Source organism: Lotus japonicus, chromosome 4 (genome assembly GCF_012489685.1).
Source record: "Lotus japonicus ecotype B-129 chromosome 4, LjGifu_v1.2".
In the NCBI taxonomy this organism is placed as follows: domain Eukaryota; kingdom Viridiplantae; phylum Streptophyta; class Magnoliopsida; order Fabales; family Fabaceae; genus Lotus; species Lotus japonicus.
Window position 1 is genome coordinate 23,660,013 of NC_080044.1, and position 12,191 is coordinate 23,672,203.

Genomic DNA, 12,191 nt, shown 5'->3' on the forward strand with positions numbered 1-12,191 from the left:
TTTTCATGTTGATCCTCTAGGATAGGTAGAGAATTTTGAGGTCTTAGTGATCATAATTATGGCCACATTGGTAATATTTTTTCATGAATGTTTACTATCTCAGTTTGTGACTTGACCGTGACTGCAATTCGAATGTTATATGGTGGATGCTATTGCTGAGAGTGAATTTTTGTTGTTGTGTTGAATGTGTTTTGAATATGATGATGTGCAGAGTTGTATCTTTGGATAGCTTCTTAGATAAAATTCAGATTTGGCGTTGAACAAGTGATTTGAATCATTGATCTTAAGTGTAAAAGCATAAATTAATGTTACATTGTGGTTGCTGAGAGTGAATTTTGTTGTTTTGTTGAATGTGCTTTGAATGTGCTGATGTGCAGAGTTTTATATATTGGTCATTGTTTGTTTGACAGCATTGCTGATGGCTGTTTCTTTATCTTCCTGTGCTTTGAATCATTGGTGCTTTTTATATTTTCTTGCTTTTTATAATCCAACATATCATGATTTTGTTTGAGTAACTTGTCCTTTAATTGTGCTGTTCGCTTCACTATTACATATCATTAAAAGCATATCATGAATGAAAATACATATTGAGATATGCAAGATCAGATAGCAAGGGGAATAAGAGAATATAATGCAACAAAAGTCAAAGAGAAAACAAATGATATTGAATCTTCTAGCTATCTTCTCCTGCCTTGTTGGCTCCAAGGCATCTTAAACTTGTTGATCCTCCCAACCCCCAACACAAATACCCCCAAATGAAAAAAGTTATATTTCATGTCTCTTTCATTCTACATTAATTTCCAGCAGTCATAAGGATTCTTCCAAGACTTTAGAGGAGAGCTCATAGAAATTAATTTCACCCAAGGATCTGAGTCACTCCTATTATTTTAACAGAAATGCATCGCATTCAAGTCTGTGTGTTTAAAGAAAAGTCCTGCTCCTATGTTTGTCTTGTCTCCCTTACTGTTCATCTTAGTGTCCTATATGTTTGTAGCTTTTGGTTTCCCCATTTTACACTGTGAGAATGTAACATGCTGTTTGATTATCTCCTTTTTATGCTGTTTAACAACAATGTATATCTTGGATGAATCAAAATGACAGTTTTTGTATGAGAAGTTTCACTTTCTTCATACAATATAAATCCCACATTTTATATCAGCTATTTTAAGATCCCTGAAGAAATGGCTCAATTCTTTGCTCCTGAATCACATGTATGTGATTTTAAATTCTTAAGCTTTATTTATGATTTTAGTTTGGCATGCTTGTTTGAATGGATTTGCACTGAGAAGTCTGTCAAAATTACAACTAGTAATACATATCAGAAGTCTGTCAAAATTCCCTTTTGTGCATGAAACTAACTTCTTTTCATCTAATGTCCTATCCCTTTCTCCCTCCCTCCCTCTCTCTCTCTCTCTCTCTCTCTCTCTCTCTCTCGTGACGCCTTATCTTTTTCTCTACTTCTGTTTTGACACAACAGGGTGGGGTCCAGTCCAGAGCCAATTCTGAATTTCCAAACAACCACTAATTTGCGGTTGTTCAGGATAGTGAGTGACTTTTGGCATTTAAATGCTTCTTTTTTCTCAAAATTAACATTAATCTGCATGTTTAATCAGCTTATCTTTCTTCATAATCAATTGTAGAAACTAGAAACATTGTGCTATAAGTAAGTACATTTAAGGAGTTTTTCATTAGTTAGAATAGAAATCAATAACTGATTTTTTGTTGTTGGTTTGTGTCTGAATGGTAACTGTCAGTGATTGGTTCCATCATTTTATTTTGCTGAATTTAAATTAACCCAAAAGATCAATCAAATCATGTAGAGACAGATTAAGCATGTTATGATTTAGATATTGTAGAGGACCAATGGTAACTGTGTATTAAGACTTTATCTAATGAGTGGAACAATCAAGTCTTTGTTGCCTGAGGATCTGGAAAACCTTAGAAAGGACTGTGACATATTTCAGAAGGACCAATATCAAAGGTTAAGAAACTGAAGCTGGTTTATGTAAGCTTGTTGTTCTTGTGAATTAGCAGCAAAATTGAAAATGAGATGTATGCTCACACAGCCTCATATGCCTAGGAACACAACATATTTATGCAGGTTAAGTATAAGCAGTTAAGCATGAACTTTTGTAAAACTTGTTAGAGTGTCTTGTTGTCTTATATGTAATGCTAATTAGTGTATTTCTTTTTATCACTCTTCTTATAAGTATTTTTATCATCTACTAAATATTTGAATTTATTATTTCAGGTAAATGATACTGGAAGTACATCCGACATACATTCGGATGAAAGCGGTGATATGTAAATAAGTAACACAAGAAAGGGGGGGTTTGAATTGTGTTCTTAAAAATTACTTGTTAAAACTTTAGTTTATGAAAAGAAGATAAGTTCTTAAGAAAATTGTTCTGGTGACTTTTCAAAAACTGTTTAGTGCAGCGGAAGTAAGTAAATAAAGCAGAACGATCAGCACACAGGAATTTATACTGGTTCACCCTAAACGATTGGGCTACGTCCAGTACTTGGCCACCACCAAGATTTTCACTAGCAAGTATCAAGGACTTCTCCAATACAAGTATTAGACAGGACTTCTCCAAGTATTATCACGGACTTCTCCAAGTATTGTACAGGACTCCTCCTAGTATTATCACGGACTTCTCCAAGTATTGTACAGGACTCCTCCTAGTATTATCACGGACTTCTCCAAGTATTGTACAGGACTCCTCCTAGTATTATCACGGACTTCTCCAAGTATTGTACAGGACTCCTCCTAGTATTATCACGGACTTCTCCAAGTATTGTACAGGACTCCTCCTACAATCAACAAGATTATTTGGCTCTACAAGAAATCTCTTCTCAAAAGAGTTGGTGTAGACAATTTATGGCACTGGAACTCTCAAGTGTTTTGGGTTCTGAAAAGACGTTGGAACACACAGGAGTTCAGAATCTAAGAGAGAAGTAAGGGAAGAGGTTTGACTCTTTTAAGGTTTGGTATTCTCTCTTGATTTAGCAGAGGTATGAGATCGGATTTGACTCTTAGGAAATCTGCTGTGAGCTTTTAATGCTTTGAAGAATGTTTTGATTAACTGCTCTGAGTTCTTTCTTTTCTCGCAATGAATTTTTCTCTTGTTCTATTTCTTCAATCTTCAGATATGTCCTTTATATATGACCTTGCTAGTTGTGTAGCCGTTGAGACACAAAATCTGGCCGTTGTTCGTAGCCGTTGTGAGTGTCATCTAACCATTGATTCAAATCTCCGGTTGGTAGCTTCATTAAATGCATGCTGCTGTTCAAAACTATCCTTTAGCCAAAAAGGTGTACTTTGTCAGCTAGTAGGTGGTGATAGCTTTGGGCTACTTTGCAGAAGAGAGACATTTTGGAAAAGTGATGTTGACGTGTTGTCCTTTTTCCTCTTCATTGGTCATCGAGATTTCTCTCTTCAAAGATAAATCAGTTTGCACGTGACCAGATTAGTTTCCTTCTGACTAAAGCATGGGGCAAATAGTTGAGAAACAATTTTGACTTTCCCGCTCAAAGACTTCTTCTGAAATTCTGAGGTATGACGTGGCATAGAACGATACAGAATAAGTGTCTTCCGTGTTTACTGGACGATGCGATCATTTCTTGTGTAAACTTCTTTTTCCTTATAAGGCTTAGGCATATTCGTTGAAGCATGCGACCTTATAATATATATTTCCTGAAAAATGTCATTAACATCTGGAATTAGATTTTAGTATAGAAAGGTATTTATAAAAATTGTTAGGATCAAAATAAGATTGAAACACGTTGTAACACGTTTGAACTTAACAATCTCCCCCTTTTTGATAATGACAATTTTTATTGAAAAGGATAATGATCAAGAGTAAAAAGAATTTATGCTCCCCCTAAATTGGGTAATATAAAAGTTAAAAAAAACTTATTCAAATCATATTACTCCCCCTGAGTTGTATAAAACTTTGGTGTTAACTTGATCTTAAACTTTTCTAATTCCTATTTTCTCCCCCTTTGGCATTATTAAAAAGAAAGGGAAAAGAATATAGTAGAAAGGTATAATATGCATAGTAAACATGGCAAACGTTAGTTATAAAACGATAAGCATGATGGAACGATAAAGATATGCATAATCAGTGAACAATTGTCTGAAAACATAAAAGTAAAAGCGAATTGTTCAGGATAGAGAGTTGGCCATTAGCCAAAGCGTGTCAGCAGCTGATCGATTTTCTGAGCAAGAGTCATGAACTGCTGGTTGATGTGGTCACGGTGGTCTTCAAAGTCTTCTCTGGTGACAAATTGAGTCGCCAAGACTTGAGCACTTGAGCTTCCACCTTCAGTCTTGAAATCAGCTTGAAGTCCCTCAGATTCATCTTCATCAGCAGAACTGTTCAGTTGTGACTCTGTATCATCTGCCTCTTCAAGCATCTTCTCCTTTCCTTTGTCAGCGTTGGCTTTCGTAGGATGAGAAACAACTTCAGGAATGTGAGTGGGTAGGAGTACAAACACCCAAGTTCCAAATTTCAGTGAGAGCGCGGAGGTCCGATTCATGAGAGAATATGGCAGAGTACCAACATATCCCTCAGGGACACTCAATTTCCAGAACTCTGGATCAGGAACTTTGCAAGCGTGAAGTTGGAACAAGTAGTTGTCATCCTCTTGTCGTTTCCATGTGGCGGTGAGCTGATTGCTTGAAGACTTGTCAATCTTTCTTGCCAGAAGGTTCAGGTAGCTTTTGAACGATCCCTTGGTAGTCCTCAAGGTGCGTCTGCGTTGGATAGCAGAGGACACTTGCGTCTGAAGGCGCCTCTTTCTTGCTTGAGAAAAATAGAGAACAGTACCGGATCTGCTTGCCTTCTTAGTGCTTGCTTCCGTGAACGGTTTGGGAGTAGAAGTCATATGCTCATCAGCAATCAATGACTTAGGCAAAGATTGAACAAGTTGGAATGCAGAGGCATTCTCTTGTGCAAAGACAGTTTGGTCAGAGATGAAAGCAGTGTTCATGGTAGGGTTTGGTTGAGATGTGAGGGGTTCATTTGTTGTTTCAGTCAAGGGTTCATTGAGGTTTGTGTTTGGTGGGAGTTTTGGCAATGGTTCAGTGTGGTGTTGTGAATGTGTTGGAGAGGAGTGTGGTGTTTGAGTATTGTCAACATACAGTGAATCCAGAAATTCTTTGTTGGACATTTCAGAAGGAAATTCTTGATAAGGTAAGAGAGAGTTTGCTAACCTTGTGTGAAGAGAAATGTCCTCATCAAAGAAGGGCTCCTCAGGTTCAGCAGAGAGAATCTTCCTTTTCTGATATGCAGGTTGTGGTTCAACAGTAACTTGAGATTCTTCTAATTGCTTCCTCAATCTCTTTAGCTTTTTGGGTTCAGCCTTCTTGACAGGCGGAGAACCTTTTCCTGATCTGGTTCTTGAAGCGATGGGGTTGGATTGAGACTGCAATGGTTCACCACTCTTCACAATCTTGATTCTAACAGACTGTTCTACCTCGTCCTCAGGGAACGGTGCGATGCGGAGAGATGCAGGAACAGTTCTCTTGGACGGTTCCTTCTTTGACACATCGGACAGTTCTGTCAGATTTTTCTTCCTTGTCTGGACAGTCTGTTCAGCAGATACCTTTTCTTTTCCTTTGGTGTTTTTCCTTGTTCTGGGCAAGTATTCTTCAGGAACTTCAGAGGCATCAAAGGGAATGTGCATTTTGCTCACATCTCCCAGTCTGATCGGTGAAGGAAAGATCACATCTTCATTCAAGCGATCCTTTGATTCCAGAAACTCTTTGATAACACCTTTCTTTTCGAAAATGACAGTCAGCAGCGAGCCAAAAGGAAGGTATCCTTGGCTTTTCTCCAGATAGTTTATCAAGTAGTTCCACATCAAGTGTGCAGGGTTAATTTTCACTCTTTTCAAGATCTTGTACAATGCGTACCTTGCGTGCGCATTTACATAATTTCTTGCACCATCCTTTGGCAAGACAACCTTGCTAATCACAGCATTGTTGAACTTGACATCATCAATGAGATTGCCCACTTCCACAGTCAGTGGTTCCTCTTGGTTCTTCCAAATGCACTTCCAGTCATCAACTTTCGCAAACCAATTTGGGGAATATTTTTCACCAACTTCCAACTTCACATTCAGTGCTTCAGCCATGTCGTTGAGAGTCACTAAGATGATCTTGTCATTTACTTTGGACTTAATGACTTGTCTGTGATTTATCACAACAGCACAGTCATAAAATTCCTTTACCAAAGGCACATACACTTCTCGCTGAGCCATGGTGTACACCGTCTCCCAGTCCTGATGAAGTAAGTCTGCAAGCCCAGCCATCTTCACGAAGGCAAACACCTTCAGATCAAAGTACCTTGGGGACACAAGAGAGTTGTCACCCAGTTTCTCAGTTTTCACGGCTCCAACCTCCTTGAGTTGAACAGAGCGTTGGCGGTTGATCCTCTCTGATCTCCTCTGGATGATCTCCATTTCTTCAGCAGAGTAAGGTGTTTTACCACCTTTCTTGGATTGGGCCTTAGATTCGGAAGGGGCTTTGGAAGAGGTAGCAAGAACTCCGGCCATTTGGGAATGAGAGGAAGTTTCAGAGAAGGCTTAGGGTTTCTTTACTTGGAAGAGAGAGAGAGAGAGTAAGTGTCAAATGAAGTGAGGTGAAAGAGAAAGAAGGAAATCTTTTGGATATATTTGATTTGGAATAAGGAATGGCAGTTTTGGATGGTGTGCAGATGGCGGTTTTCTTTTCATGAGTGAGAAACTATTAAACAATTGAGCAGTTGAGACCACGCGCGTTAAAAGTAAGAGAGATAACTGCTTCGCATTTAATGTGATGGGACCTTTCAAAGTTCACTGTTGTAGCACGTGCAAGAGTAATGATGCATTGAACTAAACAATGTCTTTGCCAGCTGTTAACCAAACGATATAGATTTCCTGAGAGCAACTTCATTGAACAGAGAGTTGTTGAACGATTTGATCTACTGGTTGAACAGTGAGGAGACAGAACAGTGCGGATGTTCTTCGAAGAACGAAACCTGCAAAATAGAAACCTTTGTTTCCATACCTTTTATTGAGCAGAGAGCATATTTATCCTTGTTCTTAGATCTGAGAATCTGCCTTCTAAAAGAGGTTTCGTGAGTATGTCAGCAAGTTGATCTTCTGTGTGTATATGAGATATATCAATGTTTCCCTTTGCCACAAGGTCTCTAATGAAATGATGTTTGATCTCAATGTGCTTTGTTCTTGAATGCTGAACTGGATTCTTGGCAATATTGATGGCACTTGTGTTATCACATAAAAGAGGTATCTTGTTTTCATGAATGTTGTAATCCTCAAGTTGATGCTTTATCCATAGGAGTTGTGTACAACAAGAACTTGCTGCCACATATTCAGCTTCAGCAGTGGATAAGGAAATAGTGCTTTGACGTTTACTTGTCCAGGATACTAAACAGTTTCCCAGAAAGTGACATCCTCAACTAGTGCTTTTCCGTTCAACTCGATCACCAGCATAATCCGCATCACAAAATCCTTTCAACCTGAAATCTTCACCTTTCTCATATAATAGACCAAGATTAGCAGTACCAATTAAATATCTAAAGATTCGCTTAACAGCACTAAGATGAGATTGCTGTGGGTTTACCTGAAACCTTGCACATAGACAAACACTGAACATTATGTCTGGTCTGCTGGACGTTAAATAAAGAAGTGAACCAATCATCCCTCTGTACGATGTTGGGTCAACTGGTGAGCTTTCATCACTTTTGTCCAGAACAGTGTTGGGATACATAGGAGTACTCATCTCATTTGACTTGTGCATGTTGTATTTCTTGAGCATATCCTTTATGTACTTGGACTGATGTATGAAGATCTTGTCTTTCTCTTGCTTGATTTGAAGTCCCAGAAAGAATTTCAGTTCTCCCATCATACTCATTTCAAATTCACTTTGCATGAGAGTGGAAAATTCTTTACACAGTTTATCGCTAGTTGCACCGAAGATGATATCATCAACATACAATTGTACAAGGATGTAGTCGTCCTTCAATTGCTTCCTGAAGAGGGTGTTGTCAATCTTTCCTCTTGAAAAACCATTCTTCATGAGAAAGTTGCTTAGACGATCATACCAAGCCCTTGGGGCTTGTTTTAAACCGTACAGAGCTTTCTTCAACCTGTACACGTAGTCTGGAGTGGATGGTTCTTCAAAGCCTGGAGGTTGCTTCACATAGACTTCCTCTTCAATTACTCCGTTCAGAAAGGCGCTTTTGACATCCATTTGATATAGCTTGATGGAATGTTGACATGCAAAAGCTAGGAGTATCCTTATTGCTTCAATTCTTGCAACTGGTGCGAACGTTTCAGTGTAGTCAATTCCTTCTTGTTGGTTGTAACCTTGTGCTACTAGTCTCGCTTTGTTTCTAGTGACTTTCCCATTTTCATCCATCTTGTTTCTGAAGACCCATTTAGTACCAATGATAGATTTTCCAGTTGGTCTTGGAACTGGGGTCCATACTTGACTTCTTTCAAATTGATTTAGTTCTTCTTGCATAGCCAGAATCCATCCTTCATCTTGTAGAGCCTCTTCAACGTTCTTTGGTTCAATCTCTGAGATGAATGCGCTGTTTGATTCTTCTCTGAATGCTGATCTGGTCTTTACTCTTTCTGATACACTTCCAATGATTTGCTCTGGTGGATGATCACTTCTGTACTTCCACTCCTTTGGAAGTGAGATTCCGCTTGAAGTCATGACTTGGTCAGACTGTTCAGGAATAGTACCAAGAGGTGACGGAGATTGATCTTCATGAACTGATTCTGATGGTTGAGCTCTTGTTGTGTCGTCATCTGCTTCATCATGATCTGATAGGTCTAGATTGAGAAAATCTCTTTCTAAACGATCAACGGCCTTGATTGAACTATCATCGAACTTGACATTGATAGATTCTTCAACAACTTTTGTTCTTGAGTTGTAAACTCTATAGGCTTTGGAGTGAGAAGAATATCCAAGGAGAATTCCTTGATCAGACTTATTGTCAAATTTTCCGATGTTGTCCTTGGTGTTGAGAATGTAACACTTGCATCCAAATGGATGAAAGTACGATACAGTTGGCTTTCTATCTTTCCATAGTTCATATGGAGTCTTTTTCAACATGGGTCGCATAGATATTCTATTCTGAATGTAGCATGCAGTTTCAATAGCTTCAGCCCAGAAATACTTTGGTAGGGAAGTTTCACTGAGCATTGTCCTTGCCATATCTTGAAGTGATCTGTTCTTTCGTTCAGCTACACCGTTTTGCTGTGGTGTCCTTGGAGCTGAGAACTGATGGCTGATACCTTCTTGTGCACAGAATTTTTCAAAATCTTCATTCACAAACTCTCCTCCTCTGTCACTGCGAATGGCTGTGATGCAGTAGCCCTTTTCATTTTGAACTCTTTTGCTGAAGATCTTGAATGCTTGGAATGTTTCATCCTTGCTTCTTAGGAAGTAGACCCAACAGAATCTTGTGTAGTCATCGATAATGACAAAACAAAATCTTTTTCCAGAAACACTAGCTATCCTAGTGGGACCAAACAAATCCATATGTAAGAGGTCCAGAGGTTTGCTAGTACTGACAAAGTTTTTAGCACGACAGGAGGTACGATGCTGTTTGCTTTGAGTACATGCAGAACATGTAGCATCAGATTTAATAGATAGTTTTGGCAAACCACGTACTAAGTCATTACTTATGATTTTAGTAATGGTCCTTAAGGATGCATGCCCTGTTAGATCAAGATTTGGTCATGTGGTACAACTCTATGTTTTGATGATAACAAGTATTTATTTGTGGATGAACAACTATGATACTCTAATGTTTGTCTTGAGTGTTTTGACAAACAGGTTCTGATTCTGACACCAGAAGATATATTCGTCAGAAGTTCAGAAGATCAGAGGATCTGAAGATCAGAGGATCTGAGGATCAGAGGATCTGAAGATCAGAGGATCAGAAGATCTGAAGACCAGAAGCTCTGAGGGACCAGAGGCTCTGAAGGTTCAGAAGCTCTGAAGGTCCAGAAGCAGAAGTTACGAAGGTCAGAGGATCCAAGCATCCCTCTGACTCTGATCACCAAGCTTCACAAGTTCCAACACGAAGCATAACTCTGATCAGAGGTCAATGGTTAAAGGCAAAGGTCTCTATCGAGAAGTACAAGAGCAGTGTACTATTCTGAAATGCCTACCTACCAAGGTTCAGCCACAGCAGGTTCTGGAAGTTCCAGAAATGCCCTCCAACGGTCATATTCTCTCAACAGAAATATCCTTTGCACCTTGGACTATAAAAGGCTGAAGAAAAGAAGAAAGACTAAGAGAGCGAGAAGAGCGAGAGAAAACAAAGAGCTGCAATACAAGAGAAGATTCAAGCCTCTACTTTCTTCATCTATTCTTATTTGGTTTACACTCAGCTTATTTAGAAGCAAACCTTTGTAAACACCAACCTCAAACAGTTGTTTGATTTTCCTTAAGGGACCGGGTAGGTCAGTATCCTTAAGAAGACTAAGAGAGTGAATCTTAGTGGTGATTCCTTTAGGAGATCAAGGTTGATCGGATCCTAGAGAAGACTAAGAGAGTGAATCTTAGTGATAGCTAAGTCAGTGTATTGTTAGTCACTTGTAGGTTTCAAGTGCAGTTGTAACAATTATCTGATTAGTGGATTGCCTTCATTCTAAGAAGGAAGAAATCACCTTAACGGGTGGACTGGATTAGCTTGAGGGATTTATCAAGTGAACCAGGATAAAATACTTGTGTGCTTTTCTCTTCTCTCTATCTTTATCCGCTGCACCATCTATCTTAGAGAAACTGAAAAGATTTACTTTAAATCTTAAGGGGAAAGTTTTTATATTGAAAACGCTATTCAACCCCCCCCTTCTAGTCGTTTTTCACACCTTCAATTGGTATCAGAGCGCAAGTTCTGATTACCACACTTAACAGTGTTCAGTAGATCCGGGCCAGTGTGAAAAACTCATGGATTCCACCACTACTACAAGCAAATATCAATACAGTGCAAGACCACCTATCTTTGATGGTCAGAGATTTGATTTTTGGAAAGATAGAATCAAAAGCTTCTTTCTTGGCTTTGATCCTGATCTTTGGGATTTTGTTGTTTATGGCTACACCCCTCCTGTCGATGAACATGGTGTAAAGATCCCAAGGAAGAAGATGAGTGAAGATCAAAAGAAGGAATTCAGAGATCATCACAGATCAAGATCTATTCTGCAAAGTGCCATTTCATATGAAGAATATGAGAAAATTACTGATCGTGATTCCGCCAAGGGCATCTTTGAATCCTTGCAGATGTCTCATGAAGGAAACAAGAAAGTGAAAGAGACAAAAGCGTTGTCTCTAATCAAGCAGTATGAATCCTTCCAAATGGAACCTGACGAATCCATTGAGGATATGTTTTCCAGATTTCAGTTGCTCGTAGCTGGAATAAGACCCCTCAGCAACAGCTACACCACTGCGGATCATGTCATGAGGATCCTTAGAGGTCTTCCTGAAAGCTGGATGCCTTTGATAACTTCCTTGGAGCTAACTAGAGATGTTGAGCAGATGAGTTTGGAAGAACTCATAAGCATACTGAAGTGTCATGAATTAAAGCGTGCTGAACATCAAGATCACAAGAAGAAGTCTATTGCCTTGAAATCCAAATCTGAAAAGGCTAAGACTCTCCAAGCTGGAACAGAAGAATCTGAAGAAGCCTCTGAAGATTCTGATGAAGATGAGCTGACTCTTATATCCAGAAAGCTCAACTGCATCTGGAAGCACAGGCAGAGCAAATACAAAGGTTCATCAAAGGACGAAAAGTCAAAGAAGCATTTCAAACCAAAGAAAAGTCTGATGGTGACTTTTGATGAATCAGAATCAGAGGATGTTGACTCTGATGGTAAAGTCCAAGGACTCGTGGCTATTGTCAAAGACAAAGGAGCAGAGTCAAAGGAAGCTGTTGACTCTGACTCAGAATCAGAAGGAGATCCAGACTCTGACGATGAAAATGAGGTATTTGATTCTTTCTCAACTTCTGAACTTAAAGATGCTTTGTCTGAAATTATGGATAAATATAGCTCTCTCTTGACTAAGCATAAAAGGTTGAAAAAGAATTTCTCTGCTGCCTCTGAAACTTCTTCTGAACATGAGAAAATCATATCTGATTTGAAAAATGATAACCATGCTTTAGTTA